At 47.4% G+C, this 17,499-nt stretch overlaps 1 protein-coding gene across 5 annotated transcripts in view; it reads left to right on the forward strand.

The window, feature by feature from the left end:
• GATAD2A (GATA zinc finger domain containing 2A) overlaps positions 1 to 17,499 on the forward strand; it is a 101,752-nt gene that overhangs the window by 10,094 nt on the left and 74,159 nt on the right. For 4 of the 5 annotated variants that reach the window (XM_032412534.1, XM_032412539.1, XM_032412538.1 and 1 more), the window contains exon 1: positions 3,690 to 3,772. The exons of the other annotated variant lie outside the window; for it this stretch is intronic. The gene's annotated coding sequence lies outside the window, so the exon portion shown is untranslated. Of the gene's footprint in view, positions 1 to 3,689; positions 3,773 to 17,499 lie in introns of those variants that run through there. 5 annotated transcript variants of the gene reach the window in all.

The raw sequence follows: 17,499 nt of genomic DNA on the forward strand, positions 1-17,499 counted from the left end.
CCCACCCCGTGCCCTCTCTTTCTCAAAATAAATAAATATTTAAAAAAAATAATAAAAATGCAAAGTATGGTAAGTGGTCAGTGCTCTTTTTCATAAAAGTACTTTTAAAAACATTTGGTACACTTTTGAATGAACAACCTGTTTATTCTTTAGAAAACAAGTGGGAGCCTAGTGTCACTGATAGCAGTAATCTCAAAATTAGTTAAAGTCTACAGAACTAGGTCTGCTTAGCCTTCGAATTTAAGTAAGTAGATGACAATTCATTCTGTGTTTTGAGAGAGAAAGACATCTAAAAAGTTTAAAGGATAATGAATCCATCCCTTTTCAGCCCTTTCTGCCCCCAGAGCCCCACACTCCAGGTGTGTGGCCTTTGCCTCTGCTGTTCTGGATGCCTGGGATATTCATCTGTTAAGAACTGGCTCAAATGTCACATCCACAAAGATTTCCCAGACTCCTCCCCAGGCAGGGGAGCAGCCCCTTCCTCTGTGATTCCTGTCTTTCCTATGAATGCATTTTCTGCATTGAAACCATTCTGCCTTTCTGTGCCACCAGCCTGTGAACTTCTGGAGATGGTGCCTGCAGGCTCCTCAGCTTGCAAAACCCTTGGGATGAGTGGTCTCTTAGACAGTTCTTGTCCGTCAGTGTTTAGCACATAAGACATCTTAAATCTTGTCCACCAGAAACTTTAAAGAAATCTCCTGATTAAAAACAAAAAAGTACAGTACCTTAAACATTCAGTAGGTGATGCTACTCCTTTTCAGTTTCATGCTACTGTGGAGCCTTTGACCAATTTTCTGCTATAAAAGAGGCCATGAACATATGGAATTCGGCCCAAATTTCTTTTCTTTAGTCCCTCTGTTGTGCAGGAACGGGCTCAGATGGCATTTAGAAGTTTATCTAACAGTACATTAGAAAGATAATTAGAATATTTTTGCAGTGGTTAGGGTGGAAGGAGGCCTGGCTATTATTAGCAAGAATCTGATCTTTGAAGGATATTAAGTTTAAAATGAATTTGGAAGGAAATTTTGCTTAACTAAATAACAGAAGTGTTTTCAAAGTATTATATTAACTGGTATCTGTAAGTATTAATTGACTGCCTTGTTTTTAGGGCAGAGGGAAAACTTCAACAAAAACATGGTACTAGCCTTATTTGTCTTTTAGTTTCTTTAGCTTTAGAATGGAATCTAAAGGTGATTGCATCATATTTCGTAATCAGCCAGCTGAACTATTTGCTGTTTAGTCCAGTACTAGACACTGAGGTAGTAAGGTTTTTAGTCTGAGCAGCCTTAGCATTCGCCTGCCTGAGCTCCGGGGACCCCAAACAGGTCTGGATTTACTGTCACTTTTTCCATCTACACACCTGGCCCTCTCTATCACAAAAATAAACCCTGTGACTACTTCATCCTACCCCCACCCCTGCTTTCCCAGCTGGAGATGTTGGCATTGCCCTCTGGAGCAGCCCACCTGTCACCAGTACACACCTCAGTCCACAGGGGTGTGCCATTAATATGTCGCAGCTGATGCCTCTCTCTTTAAAACAGGGTGGTTGTCACCTTGGTGACTCACACAGGGCTTGCCAGTTCAGACTCTGGAATCTCTATGTCTATCTCAAGTCTCGGGTCTCCCACTTGACCACACATTGCTGTTTGTAGTTAATTAAGTTGGCATTAATCAAGACCCAGGTGAGGAGCAGTGAGGTAATATTTTGCTTGTATTGCTTTAATATACATCATCTGATTAATAGTCCTAGAGTAAAGCAGTTCTCAAACTATAAAGCTGCCGAATTACAGTGAAAATTTTGGATATTTGCTTTTAACCTCTTCTTGCACATGGGATCAGGGAGCCTCCCGCATTCTTATACCAAGTCACCTGTTTGAGAAGAAGACTGTTTTTGTTTGGTTTTTGAATTTGAACATTTGAAATTCTTTGTAGCAAAGCAAATTGCTGACAAAACTGGGTCAGGGAAGGCGTTTGGGGGTCAACAGTTTGCATTTTGTATCATTTTTAGTTTGAGGAATGCTTAGCTTTTGGCCCAGGGGAGTTGTGCCAGATGTTGCATTAAGCAGTTGGAAGATTTGGGGAGTGGGGTGGGGGGTGGAATCAAGGACAAAAAATTGCTAATTATGTGTGGAACTCAACACAATTAAAATGGGCCTTTTTGAACCTCTTATTGTTGGGGGGGCACATAGCAGGAATACAATTTTATACGTAAAAGTTGTTCTACATTGTTTTTCAGGTTTGGAGTCAAGACCAATGGTGGGTTGAAATTACATTGAATCTCTTTAAAAAAATGAAATAGAATAGTTAATATCAGAGTACATTGCAAGTGGTTAAAGTATGTTTGGTGAAACTTTTGCTTCAGTTGTATGAATGTGTATTAAGATGTGTTATAAAACAAATTAAAAGCCACTAATCAGGAGTCTAGGAGTCTTATGAATTGTTTTAACTCCGGAAAAAGAACATGAAAAGGGCCTTTTTTGGTGATTCTTCAAAACATAATCTTGATAGAGCTTTCTTGTGATATTAGATATTTTATTTTTCTATTGAAATTGTGTTTCCCTGGGCGCCTGGGTGGCTCAGTCGTTAAGCGTCTGCCTTCAGCTCAGGTCATGGTCCCAGAGTCCTGGGATCGAGCCCCGCATGGGCTCCCTGCTCTGCGGGAAGCCTGCTTCTCCCTCTCCCGCTCCCCCTGCTTGTGTTCCCTCTCTGGCTGTCTCTCTCTCTGTCAAATATATAAAAAATCTTTAAAAAAAAAAAAGAAAAAGAAAAGAAATTGTGTTTCCCTTCATATACTTTAACATATCCAAAAGCCCATCCTTTCTCAGGTTAGACGCTTCCCGTGTTTCCTTCAAGTTACTGGAGAGGGAAAGGTGCAGATTTGCCGTCTTGCGGGGGGGGGGCATTCACCTCCCAGAACACGGGGTGGGGGGTTGCAGATGGGGAGGTAACTGGAGAGGGAGAGCAGTCATCCTCAAGTGGGTGGGTCTGGAGCTTACTCAGTAGAACTCTCTTCATTGCACAGAAGTGATGGTTTAGCCGATACCCGGGAGCGCAGCTTCTGTGTGACGACCCCCGTGGGGGTGGCATTCTAACCTCCGTTTTCAGAAGCAGCTGAGTTGCTCCAGGTCATGTAGCTCAGCTGGAGCGAGGTCAGTAGTGAGAGCGTCGTGAGTCAGCCCTGGGCGCGGTCCGCCAGGCTCTGCTGCCGGTGAGCTGGCGACGACCCCTCGGCCCTGCGGAAGGCACTGGGACTCTGCGGGGAGGGAACCCGCCCGCACCCGCGTGGGAAACCAACGGGGGGAGCAGGGCTGCCCGTGGAGCGTAGTCCGGAGAGGCGGTGTTTCCGGGGCGGTGCCGGCCTCCCTTGCCCCGCCCTCCCCGCAACCTTGCCCCGCCCCCCACAATAAGGCCCCGCCCCTCGGCCTTCTGTCCCCGCCCAGCCGGGCGCGGGCGGGCGGCGTCGCCTTTAAGAGCTCCCCGGTGTTTTGGGGGCCGCGGGCCGGGCGCGCTGACCTGGTGCGCATGTCCCGGGCGGTGACGCCGGCGCCGGGCTCCATGTGTGCGGCCGAGGGGCGCATTATCTGGCCGGCGGCGCGGGCGGGCGGGCGGACCGGCGGAGCGAGCGCCGCGGGCCCGGGCGGCCCCACAGGCGGAGCGAGCACGCGCGGCCCGGCGCCCCCGGCCCCTCGGCCGCCCGGCCCCGCAGGCGACCCCGGCCCCACGGCCCCACGAACCCGCGCGCTGCCCTAGGGCCCGGCCGGCCCGCGGCCCGGTAAGTTCTGGACCAAACTTGGCGGGGAGCAGGGGCTGGAGGGGTGGGGTCGGGGCTGGGATCGTGAGGTGAAGCCTGGAGCGGCGGGGGTGGCGAGGGTCGGACAGGGTCGGGGGTCAGTGGGCTCTGAGAGACCCCCGCGTGAGCATGGAAAAGTGAGAGCGAGTGAGTGAGTTCTATCTACTCCTTGTATTCTGGGAGCGTCTTGCTAGCGCTACCCTAGAAAGTTCCGCGCTCCGACGCCGCCCAGGCACGTGGGGGCCGGGCCGGGCGGGGGTCCCGGAAAGTCTCGGCGTCGCCCCCCTTCCTTCTGCGCTTCCTCCGCGGTCGGGGGAGGGGCTGGGCCTCCAGGGGTCGTTTCCGAGCGGCCAGGACAAGCGGGGGCGGCGGGCGGGCGGCACGTGGGCGCGCGGGGCGGGGGGTCCCAGGCAGGGGGGGCGGGGGTCCCGGGCGGGCCTGGCCGCTGCGCTGAACCCCGCGGCGGCGGCGACGGCGGCGGCGGAGGATCCCGTGTCAGAATAAGAGTCCCCGCGCGCCCACGCCTGCAGGGCCGGCACTCTCCCTCCTCGCGCCCTTACTGCCTGACCCCCGGGAGCCGCAGGACCCTTCCCCCCTCTCCGGGCTCGAGCCCTTCATAGGGCCGTACATTTTAAATTTGCCTCCCCGTTTAGGCGGTGGCTCTATTGATCCCCCCCCCCACCTGGAATGGGTCGGCATCAGTGACTAGACAGCGGCAGCTGGCCTTTTAAAGGGATTATTGCCAAGAATCGGAATTGATCACTTCAACAAGGAAAGGCTTGTGGGCAGGGCCCCAGCCTAGAGCGTGATTGACACTTAGTGTGTGTGGACACACTGGGACCCAGAAATGAATGGGGATCCCTCTCTTAGGAACTGAATGTCAACCCTTGGGTGCGCGTTTCTGCCCTGCCTTGGGAACTTTGTGGGGGCTATTTAATTTTGTGTATTTGACCCAGCGTCTTTAGCCGTGTAGTTCATCCTTATCTTGAGAGCTTTGGATTCTTTAGATCAAAGTCCGGGTGAGTCACTTGAGCCTTTAATTTTTTTCTCTTCCTTACCCTTTTACTTCTTTCAGTTTTCTTGAGTACACGGTGCTTGTTAAGTGTCTGGTTCTGTGTGTCCATTTCGCACAGTGACACCTTCTGGCTGTGGCAGCACAGATAAACTGAGGGACAGAGCCTTCTGTGTAGTTGCTTCAGACTTGTACTGACTATCCTTTGATGGGGTTTTTTTTGTGTTTTTTTTTTTTTTCTGGTAGTGGTTACAAGTTTTCTTTAAGTTAGATTAGGTGAACTAATGTTTGCTGGCACCAGATCAGGATGCTAAGATTAGTAGCATGTTACACCTGACAGCAAGCTGTGGAGGAGGGCAGGATAGACACCAGTCCCCAGATTTGAATGCCTTTTGTACAGAGACATCTTCCTTGCCCATAACACTCCAGTGTGGTGGAGGATATAATCCCCACATTACAGGTGAGGAAACTAAGGCTCCTGGATGCCAGGCTGCTTGTCCAAGGCTGCCGAGTGGTAGAGGGGCAGAGCTTGGCTTGAGCCTGATGTTTGGGGCATCAGAGCCCAGGAATGTTCCTGTTTGCAACCCACTGTGTGAGCATTTCCTGGTCCTTCCTAAAACAAGAGCCCGTTTACTTGTCCAGGCTCCAGTCTACTTCTGCTGGGAGTTGGGGGGATGACCTGATAACTTAGGGACACCATTGTAGACCTGTGTTGTCCTCAGAGAGCAGAGTTACCAGCTGGCCTTGAAGGAGTCAAGCCACAGACTTGCCCCTTTGCATTTGCTTCCTCAGCTTCCAACTCAGAAAAGTTGGCCTTTTTGTAGAGCAAGTAGTTTAGAATGGAGGTTTTGAGAGCAATTTGCAGTAGATCCTTTCCTCATGTAGTCCCCCATTCTTTGTCTTTCATCACATATTCCTCCCCTAAAATTCTGAAGCTGATTTTTACAGAGGATTATCTCTCATCTTGGATGTGATATAGAAATTGGGATGGGTCCTTTATTACCAATTTGGATGCATTGTTTTTTCCACTCAGATGACATCATTTTTTTTAAATGTCAAGTCATCTCTGTTAATGCAGTATCATTTGGCAAATCCTGCAATTGTATATTTTGATAGTGAGGAAAGAAATAATGCTACTCTTGGTAGAAAAAAATCCTGGAAGGATTTGTACCAGAATGTCAACAAAATTTCTGGGTTAGGGTGAGGAGTGGGGTTTTTTTTTCCTTAAACTTTCTGATATCTCTGTGTTTTGTGATTATTTAAAAAACAAGAAATGGTTTCAAAAAGATATTTTTATTTTTTTATTATCATTATTTTTAAGTAATCTCTACACCTAATGTGGGGCTCGAACTCACAACCCTGAGATCAAGAGTTGCATACTCTCTTCCAACTGAGCCAGCCAGGTGCCCCAAGAAACACTTTTTATTTGAGTAATAAAACACAGTTTAAAGACTCCAATTCTTAATTCTTCAGTAGCTCTCACTTGCTTTGCATCATTTATTTTGTGAATTTCTGGCATTGCAAGGAGTGATTTCTGGATAGACTTATTCAATAAATATCGGAGTGTACACTCTGCCTCCGGCACCGTGCTAGGAATCCCTGCTCAGTGGAGTTTACCATGAGATTAGTGGGAGAGAAATCGTAATTAATCTCATAAACATGGGGAAACTTAAAAGGGTCAAGGAGAAAAGGACGCTGTGACCTGGTGAGCAAGACTCAAGGGGGTATTTCTCCAACTGGGATTGGAGGACGTGTAGGAGCTAAGTAGGTAAAGAGAAAAGGGAAGAGCATTTCTGATAGAGTGTCTAGGACTGAAGGAAGATTAGGGTGGTTGGAGCAGAGACACACACATACACACACACAGACCTAAGAGGGTCTGGGATTTACCTTGACAACAGTGGGATCCCTGTCGAAGAGGACAAGGCAGTGATGGGGTTCACAGCCAGGACCACCTTGAGCCTTAGGTAGCAGATCCCTGAAGGATGCTTCTGAAGGGCGTGGGTGGGAAAGTAGCGTAGCCATTCTGAAATGTTGGCATTTTCTTTTTCTTTTTTTTTTTTTTTTTTAAAGATTTTATTTATTTATTTGAGAGAGAGAATGAGACAGAGAGAGAGCATGAGATGGGGGAGGGTCAGAGGGAGAAGCAGACTCCCTGCCGAGCAGGGAGCCCGATGCGGGACTCGATCCCGGGACTCCAGGATCATGACCTGAGCCGAAGGCAGTCGCTTAACCAACTGAGCCACCCAGGCGCCCAGAAATGTTGGCATTTTCTTTCTTTTTTTTTTTTTAAAGAGATCCTACATTTATTTTCTTTTTCTTTATTATTATTTTAAAGATTTTATTTATTTGAGAGAGCGCACGCATGAGAGAGCACGAGTTGGGGAGAAGCAGAGGGAGAGGGGGAAGCAGGGCCCCCACCAAGCAGGGAGCCCGACATGGGGCGCAATCCCAGGACCCTGGGGTCATGACTGGAGCTGAAGGCAGACGCTTAGCTGACTGAGCCACCCAGGTGCCCCTATTTTCTTTCTTTCTTTCAAGATTTTTTTATTTATTTGAGAGAGAGAATGAGAGAGAGAACGCGCATGAGAGGGGGGAGGGTCAGAGGGAGAAGCAGACTCCCTGTGGACTCAATCCTGGGACTCCAGGATCTTGACCTGAGCTGAAGGCAGTCACTTAACCAACTGAGCCACCCAGGCACCCTGTATTTTTTTAAGTAATTTCTGTCCTCCAACATGGGGTTTGAACTCACGACTCCGAGACCAAGAGTCACATGTTCTACCAAGTGCCAGCCAGGTGCCCCAAATGTTGGCATTTTCTGGTATTTGTTCTCCTGGGGGAAAATTGAATGACTCTCAGAGTCTTGGATATTGTCAATTCCTAACAGAGACCAAAATGTAACGGCCTTACCAATGAGTTCAGTTAAGGAATGTCAGTGTGCTAACCTCCAAAAGTATGGGCAACTCAGATACTTGTCTGGAGAACTACCTGCTTGGACTTGTGATGTTTCTGAGCCATTAGATGGAATGAGCAAGGCTATTTTCCCTAGACCTTTTTCTCCCCCTGATAATTGAGTTAATTTATGCTCATTGTAGAAAACTGGAAAGATGATGAAACAGGTGATTAGGTGAGGTCTTTATGAGCAGTCGTCCTGGGGTAATAGAGCATCTCTGGGATTTCCTTGTAACAGTTGTTGGGTTGGGAAGTGTGGCAAAACCGGAAGAACAAGTTGGCAGTGTCATAATTTGAGGCTCACAGAACTATGTTTGTTGCCTGCTAAGGGTGGTCGATTGTTAGAATGGATGCTCTTGAGTTATCTGAACTGTTTTAGAAGGTTAGTTAGACAGTCTGGCTTCAGGTTGCTATTCTTTTGGGTAATGACGTTCTAACTGTGCAAAGCTACATCTTGCACTGAATTAGAAGGCCACCGGTTAAGGTTTAGATAAAAGACGGGACCTGAAGTGGTGGCAGGGAAGTGGAAGTAGTGAAGCTGGTTGGTGTTCTTAGAAACAAAAGTAACAGCTGGGGACAGATCCTGCATACTTGTAGATGCTGGCAAACGTGATCCAGGACTTTTTAGTCAAGAGGAATGTCAGACCATGGGCTTATTGCCCCTCCCCTCGTTTTCTAGGCTGTATTTGTGACCTCTTTTTGTCTGATGAAAATGTAGGTTAGTCTTTTAGAAGACAAAGGAACTTACTCTAATTGAATACCTGCAGGTAGCCTTAGGAAGTGACTGGGAATCCTCCGGAACCCTCTAGGGTGGCAGGGGGAAAGGGCCCTTGCAGCTTCTCAGTGCACTGCACCCACTTTCTCTTGATCCTCAGAAAGGTAACCCTGTTTCTCGGGCAAGTTTGTCAGGGGCCTTGCCTTCTTGTTTCCTGGCTCCTTATATGAAAGGACTGAAGGCTTGATACCTGTCTGAGAATGAGAGAGACCAGCATCTGAGATAGAGCGTGCTGGCAGGATATGGACAATACCTGCAAGTGGGCTCTCAGCAAATTGAGGTAGGAGTTTTGGGGAAGGTTTGAGACTAGTACTTTGAGGTTGCTTGGCCTCAAAGATAGCTAGCTGCAGCTGGGGATGGGGGGCGGGTTGGGGAGAGAGTAGAGGCAGTGTGGGGTTGATGAGAAAGTCTCCACTCGTTGAGGTTGAAGAATTTTTCAGCCTTTCCTCCTCCTGCAGTTTTGTCTCCAGACGTGGCACCACCTGACTTGCCATGCTGATCAGATCTTTTGATTTGAATCTTCAAACTTAATTCAGCCTAAATGAGGTGATGCCTTTGGGCGCACTTTAAAAAATACTGCTGTACTACAGTGGCCAACCAGTTCCTCATCCAGGGCTGCCTGCTGTTTGCTGAGTGAGAAGTGAGCCCTCCTATTTCCAGGCAGCAGGTCCCTGCAGTGGTGTCATGGACCAGCCCTGGCTTTGCCTTAGGTTGGGTGTAAGTTCCACTTGCCACTTTCTAGTGATGTGACCTTGCTGACTGAACCCTACCCTCTGTTTCCAGTTTCTGAAAAGGAGGTAATGTCTACCTTGAACAACTGAGTTGGAATGCGATAATAAATTCAAGTGGCTTAGCACAGGGCCTAGTGTGTGTATAGTTCAGTGAATGCTGTTATGATTATAATGGATGAGGCAGAGCACAAAGGCACTGCTTCGCTTTGGGTGTGGAGCACCTCCACATTTTCAGGACAAACTGTCACTGCTGTGTGCCCCTTGGAGCCATAGCCTGTCCCAATGTTCCAGATGGAAGAAGCCAAAGTCCCCTACAGAGGGTGACACTTTCTAGGGCCACCTTGCTGAGTATTCTACAACTGGGAGTGGGCTCCAGCCTTTATGAGTTCAGATTTTGTATGTTTTTTCCATTAGCCTGGGCGCCTCCCTAGTGATAGAAGATAGCTGGGTTGGTGGGGCCCCACCAGGGGAAAGGAGATAGCCCCTTTCCTGGCTTTGCTAAATCTCATGTTCTGACTTTTAGGAACAGTGCCTCCATGTGTGAGATGGGAAGATACTTGCTAGGGGATCTTGCCTTTAAGAACCAGGAGGGGCCCCTAGCACTTTTGGCTTTATCCCTAAGTGATCTCTGGCCAGCGATGGGAAGTGGGTTGCCTCCTGATGGTGCATGCAGTGGCAAATAGGAGAGCCTGGGACTGAATCCTAGTCTCCTTCCAGACTTACAGCTCTCAAGCTGGCTTGGGAATTGGACAGATTGGGCTTTGCCACTGAGTAGTTTAGTGCTTTTCAGCTTTGGGTGGGTTGCCTGCCTACCTGGCCTCAGCTTTCCTATCTGTAGACAGGGAATGTATCTTTGATCTCCTAGGATGGCTGTGAGGACAAATAGAAATGTTCAAAAGAGGTATCCCAGCTCCTGACTCCTTCATTCACCTCTAAGACAAAATTCTGCCCCTAGATGACAACTACATAATGATTCCCATAAGGTCGCACATCTCAATTATCACATGCAATGAAACACTCAGATTGAGGCTTTGGATTTTCTTTATAACAAAATTCCACCACAGCCTCACAATTTGGAGGTCTTTAGAGCTCATTGTAAGGAGATCTCACCTAAAAAGGTCATCAAATTATTTGGAAGGAAGGTGAAAAAAAAAAGAAACCCTGTGGCTTTAAACCTGCGTATAATCCCAGCATAACATTTCCTCTAATCCCAGTTGTTCTGTGCAATTAGCCTTTGAGTCAGTGGTTGTTAAACTGTACTCCACACATTCTTACCTTAGAGGCAGCTGCTCAACATGACCTTGGAGGTGAGCAGGTTTTAGGCCTGTATTCTCTTCACTCGGTGGATTTTTGTGGTGGTAAGAGATTTTTAGTTTTCTTGTCTGTTTTGGGGCGGTTTACTCAGCAAGTTTTGAAAACTTTGCCACTACAACCTTATTCACATCTGCAGAGGAAACACATTTTTTCCCAATTGCTTAATGGTTTGGGGAAAGTAGGAGTGTAGCAAACTATTCTTGGTTTGAAGGCATTGGTTGAATTGGTCAAGTCACTCCAGACCTATGATATTCTCAGGACTTACGTATCATTGACAGAACATTGCCAGTTCAAATGATTGGACTTCATTTTTTTTTTTATAAAAATTTTTTTTAAAAAATTTATTTGACAGCACACAAGTAGGCAGAGCGGTAGACAGAGGGAGAGGGAGAAGCAGGCTCCCTGCTGAGCAGAGAGTCCAGTGTGATGTGGTGCTCCAGGGCTCGATCCCAGGACCCTGGGATCATGACCTGAGCAGAAGGCAGACGCTTAACCCGCTGAGCCACCCAGATGCCCCTGAACTTCATTTTTTGTTGTCTCATGTGTTACTCCTGTGCATGTAAAGGGTTCTCGCACCTGCCCCTTCAATGGCAGTGGTTTTTTCAGAGGATTCTGAATCCGCACCTTCCCTGGGATTCTCTTATACGCACTGGAACCCTGGGAGATTTCCAGGTTTGATTAGTGTTTTCCTTAACATTTTTGTTTGATTAACTGACCTTCTTAGCAGTGTGTATGTGGGTCATGTGTCTCTTGCTTTCCCTTCCCAAACTTTGAAATTTCTCTTGTTGAGGCTTTTGTCTCTGGTAAAGTCTGGGGAGAAGGAGGAACCTCCAGTGTCAGTAGTAGGAGTTGCCTGGTCTGCTTTTGAAGTTTTCTTGGGCAGAGATATTAACGTACCAAGTCTGGATGGAAATGAAATTGCAGCCTTGTAGTCAGTTTGTTTGTCAGGCAGAGCTTTAAAAATGTAACTATGTTTGATCCTTGGGCCCCAGACAAGTTTAGGATTCACCTGGGACTAGCTTGCTTCTGTGTGCTGTTTTACTGAACATAGCACAGACTTCAAGATGAGTGGGGCAGCTCTTGATGTTACAAACTGGAAACTGAGGCCTGAGAGGAGGAGTCGCCTACCCCTGGTTTAATTTGCATAAGGAAGGAGAACGTAGCTCTCTGTTCTCTCCTGGAGCCTCCTTGGTCTGATCTCTGTCATCCTTATTTCTTTTTTTTCTTGTAAAGATTTTACTTTTAAGTAATGTCTATACCCAGTGTGGGGCATGAACATAAAACCCTGAGATCAAGAGTTGCATGCTCTTCCAACCGAGCCAGCTAGGCACCCCATGTCCTTGTCTATGGTTTGGTCAGGTATTTATTTATTTACCTAATTTTTAAATTTTTCATTTAAATTCAATTTAATTAATATATAGTATATTATTAGTTTTGGAGGTAGAATTTAGAGATTCATCAGTTACATATAACACACAGTGCTCATTCCGTCAAGTTCCCTCCTTGATGCCCATCACCCAGTTACCCCATCCCCCCACCCACCTCCTCTCCAGCAACCTTCAGTTTGTTTCCTATAGTTAGGAGAGTTTTATGGTTTGTCTTTTTGTTTCTGTCTTATTTTATTTTTCCTTCCTTTCATTTATGTTCATCAGTTTTGTTTCTTAAATTCCACAAATCAGTGAAATCATATGATATTTGTTTTTCTCTGAGTGACTTATTTCACTTAGCATAATACCCTCTAGTTCCATCCACTGGTTTGGTCAGTTCTGTTTTGTTCTAGGTTCCTCCTCCCTAATTAGGAGGTCCAATGGCAGGTTTCCTTCCTCATGGCCTCATCTTTTTCTTTAAGTTTTTATTTTAATTCAGTTAACAGTATGGTGTCATATTAGTTTCAGGTGTATGATATAGTAATTCATCAATTCTGTACATCACATGGTGCCATCAGGACAAGTGAAGGAACCTCATCTTTTTTTGATCCCTGAGGTCGTCATGGTGTCTGTAGTGTAAGGATGGGACAGGACATAGGGAGGAAGAACTCAGGGCTGCCTTTAAAAAAACAAAAACAGAAACAAAACTAGCAGTGTTTCCTGTTTTGGAATTGAGTGGGTAATGGCTTTCAATTTTATAGAGCATAAAACTCCTTTTCCCTATTAAAAAAAGAGTAATGGCACTTACTTGCAGAAATCCTTCAGGTGATATGTGGGTGACCATTTCAAGATCCAAACAAGCAACCATGGAAATAAGGTGGAATGGGCTAAATGTCAGATGCTGAACTAGGCTTCAGTGATTGGCTGTGCTAGTCCGGGGGTGGGGGGGTCCTTAACACCCAGCTGAGGGTGCTAGATGATTCTAGAACAGCACAATCTGATGCTGGAGTGGTCTTTAAACTGTATCACAGAACCGGTTAGAGGGATTGAACATGTTTTGTTTGGAAGAGAAAAGATTGGGGGTGGGGGCCATGAGGGATTACAGGACGCCCATTGGTGAGTCACAATCTGACAGAGGCCTTTTCTACTCCTAGTGCCAGTAGGCACCCACTCACCCCCTCAGGGAGTATGGATGGGGTTCTTTTCAGAGAGAAGATCAGGTGACCCTGCCACAAAAGGCAGTGAAAGTGGACAGGTCATCACCTGGGGAAGGGGCTTAACATTGAGTGAGCATTTCAGATGTGCACCCATCTTTTGTGAAGGTTAAGATGGTGGGAGAGCTTGTCCACTCTGTTGCCTTGGTTTATGGCTTAAGGGAAAATGGAAACTTAAATTGCTTAGAAAAATTAAGGTAACTTTGATCTGTTCAACCAGCCTTCTGAGTCTGTGAACCACTGTTGGCCTTTTTTTTTTTTTTTAAGTTAACTATTGACATTTAAGCGCCTAAGCTGCTCTGGAAGGTGCCCCATCAAGTGAAATGCAGTGTAGGCTTCTCACCACCACATGGTGGAATGAACAGAGCAGGAGATGTCTTGCTGGCTGTGGGATTCTCTAGAGCTTCTTAGCAGGCTGGCTGGGATGGGTGACAGTGATGCAGAGATGTCTTTGCAGCCAGGTGGTCCTAGCCCCAGGTTATGAGTAACCCTAAGTATACTCCAGTGTGCTGTGCAAATATAATTTTTGTTATATGCCATGATATGAACAAGATGGGGCTTCTGATCTATCTCCCTCCACTCTCCAGCACACTCTTCTGAGAAGGGGCTGTTTTCTTGGTCCCTGGAGGTCTACAGCTCTTGTGGAAAAGGTTGGTGATGTTGGACTAGACCATTTACAAGGAGTGTTTCCTTGCACTGGAACATCAAGGGTGGATGGAGTTGGCAGATAACCCTCCCAGACCTCAGGGTTTATGGAAAGTCATAGTGAGAAATAAGGTTAAAAAAAAAAAAATGCAGGTTGTTCCAGTTATTGTTGATGACTTAAAATGGAAGGCTGTTTATACTTCATCTGAAAAGCATGGAGAACCCTCAGAAGTTTGTGAGGAGAGTATTCACTTGAACTGAGCAGGGAAGCCAGTCAGGAAAAAGGGACATTGATAAAAGGCAGGCATAAGCTAATATGGCTTTGAATTTGCCTGGTGGGGAATAAAAAGCAGGGACAGGTGCCAGAGACACTGTGCCAGGAGATTGGGTGGGGATTAGCTGGATACCAGGGGTTGAGAACAAGTCATCTGTCCTTCAAAAACTGGGGTCCCGGGGCACCTGGGTGGCTCAGTCGGTTAGGCATCTGCCTTCAGCTCGGGTCATGGTTCCAGGGTCCTGGGATCGAGTCCCACGTCGGACTCCCTGCTTGGTGGGGAGTTTGCTTCTCCCTCTGCCCCTCCCTCCCCACCCGCCACTTGTTCTCTCTCCCTCTCTCTCTCTCTCTCACACACACACACACAAATAAATACGTAAAATCTAAAAAAAAAAAAAATGGGGTCCCTTCCCTGCTCAGGCTGTGCTGTACCCCTGGAGTCCAGTGATGGCCTTTTCCTGCCCTCAAGGGTCTTAATGGCCACATAAGGGAGATAGGATAGGGTGCCCTGAGAAAGAGGGAAGAGTGGGTATGAACATGTCTGAGAGGTAGCAGCAGGGTGAGGACTGGAAGGTGACATAGGCTCTAAGATTGTGGGTCTTTGCTTTCAGGGGTGCTGAATTTGAGCAAAGGTGAAGTGAACTGGGTCCTGGAGAAGGTGGTCCAAGGTAGCGTCTACTGCCTGGGGAAAAAGTGGATGTTGGTGAGATAGTCTGGCCTTTGGTGCTGGATGCCTCCTCTTTGTTTTACGTGGCTAGGAGGGAGGATACAATGGGCGAGGCATGAAGGCCCTCTGTGACCTCTAGAACCCTCTTGAATGCAAGGGGTATGTCTGTGAATCTGCCAGATTGTGGCTACCTCCGTTGTGGGGGAAGGTGCAGAACTTGATCTGTTCTTAAGTCTCCTCCTCCCAAACTAATTGTGCTTTGTGTTCGAAGAAGGCACAAAAAATAGGTGAAAGAATAAAAGGGACCATCTCGTACTCATATATGTAGGAAAAGTTCTGCTCTGTTCCCAAGAGTGAAGTAATGACAGATGGAACCTAGATGGACACAGCCCGTAACGTGAGGAATTGTAGCAATTAGAGAGACCAGGAAGAGGCTCAATATTATTCCAGTGCCCCAGGAGCTGGTTGGTAACCTGCATTTTCTAGATTCTGAGGATTTTCCAACTTGAGTTTTGGACACTTTTCCAGAGAGACCCAGAGTGATTAAGGCTCTTCTCTAAAACATTCACATGAATTATTCCAACAGCTGCTCCTTCCTGGTTTGGGAAAGTTTCCTTGTTTCATGCATTGCTGAAATGTTTTCAAATCATGGCTCTTTTGGCAGTGTCCAGGGGAGAAGACAGGTGGGCATCCCACAGAGTGACAACACTAGTGTTGAGAGGGGGGGAGGGCATGTTGTTGCAGGAAGGAAAGAGGCCTTGGGGGTTTGGCACTTGGAAAGAAATGACTTGGGTTCCAGAGTAGCACCTGTTTGGTGATGAACAATACGCTGTCAGAGTCCTGATTTTGGGGGGAAGATGGGAGTAAGGAATCAGGCGAGTTAAGTGAGGGCAGCAGCCTGGTGCCACTTATACAGAGCTTGTAGGGCCTGGACTGTCCTGAGCCCTATGTCCTCTGCTGTCCTCTCTGTTGTGTCAGTGGCCAGGAGACCGAACTTCTTCCTACAAGTCTGTGTCTGCTGTGTTTACTGCCTCACACTTGTGAGTCCCGTGCTGTTCTTATGCAAAGAAGGAGAGAAATCTGCATACATGGCTCCTTGCTGAGGGACCCTGGTTTGCTCCTGTGATGAGCTAGAGTGTGGTTGGCATGTGTGTACATCTTAATAGGAATGAAAATGAAAATTGGTTCTGGTTTGTGACCCAGGCTGGCAATGTTGATCAGGTCCTTTAAGCCTTTTGGCTTGTACCTTGGCAGGTAAGGGCTCAGAAATAGTGCTTCAACACCTGAGGGGTTTTGTGCCTTTTAAAGAAAGGGAGTCATTGAATTTGCTACTTGGTCCACAGGATACAGCTTGAAACAGTTGAGGCTCATTCCTCCATGAGGTTTCTAGCAATTCAGGAAAGGGTTAAGTTAGTGTGCTTTTAGAAGAGGAATTGCTGGTGTGCTGATCTTTGCTCTAGGAAAATTCCCCAGAACTTTGGGAAGGATCCAGCCTCAGGATGGTTTCAAAGTCAGACTGTCCCTGATGGTACAGTGGTTCGGATTTGAGCCTGGGCCTGGGAGACAGCTGACTTGGTTGGATCCCCATTTTGACTTCTTAGCCCTCTGACCCTGGCCGATCACGTTGACTTCTGTCAGTCTCTGTTTTCTCACTTGTCAAATTTGGGCATCAGTGGCAGTACCCTGTGTGAAGTGTGGGTATCAATGGTAGTACCTCATGTGAAGGAGGGGTAATAGTGGCAATACCCTTTGTGAAGTGTGGGTAACATTGGAAGTACCCCCATGTGAAGTGTAACATTGGCAGTATCCCGTGTGAAGTGGGTAGCATTGGCAGCACCTTGTTTTGTGGTTATAAGGATTAAATGAAATCAGGCATGTGAAGTGCTGGCACCCTGCCTGATATCAAATAAAGAATTCAGTAATTGTTAGCCACTGTTATGCTTTTCTTTTCCTCCTTTATAACAAAATCTCTTGTCAACATGTTAAAGATGATTCTTTCAGTGTCCCAGAAGTTGTTGTCAGTGGGCTTTTCTGTAGCAGTTTGAAACTGTGTGCCTAATGGTCGCTTTCTCAGTGAAGAGTTAGGCCCTCACCTTCTTCCCCCACTGATGCTTGAGCACTCAGGAGGAGGCTTGGACCATGGGGACAGCAGAGCCCCCGCCTTGGCAGTAGTGTCACTGTGGTCTTGGGGACAGATCTCCCGGGCCTGGGTCTTAGGCTGGACCTTGATGCTGGATGGTTAGATAGGACCTGGGTGTGTGTGAGGCAGCTGGAGGCAGAGCAGGGCAGTGGGGTGGGCCTTGGAGGAGGCAGGAGGGTCTCCTGTAAGGCTGGCTCAGTAAAGATTTAGGTGAGTGAACACCACCACCCTCGTGGTCCTGCCCCTCTACACCTGTGCTGGCCTTGCAACCTCCCTTACAGGGAGGGCTGATGGCCTGAGACCCTGGGCAACTTCCCACTGAATGTCTTGCTTGGGGTTGGATTGTCTTGCCAAGACTGTGCTTCAGAGACACTAGAGTGAGGTAGTTTGGACCTGGCCCATGTAGGACAGTGATTCTCTGGGATGTGTGGTCTGTGTTTTCAACAGTTGATGGTTTAGAACTGTGCCTTTGCCTGGAGGACAAAGTGTGTTGGCCTTGTGTGTGCCTGTGTGGTGGCCTGAATGTATTGGTCTGTGTGCACATGTGCTGATTTGTGGGTGTGTGTATGCGTATGTGCATGCATGCTTGTACGTGTGGGGGGGTAGCCTTATATGTGCTAT

Source organism: Phoca vitulina, unplaced genomic scaffold (genome assembly GCF_004348235.1).
Source record: "Phoca vitulina isolate PV1807 unplaced genomic scaffold, GSC_HSeal_1.0 scaffold13, whole genome shotgun sequence".
NCBI classification, from domain to species: Eukaryota; Metazoa; Chordata; class Mammalia; order Carnivora; family Phocidae; genus Phoca; species Phoca vitulina.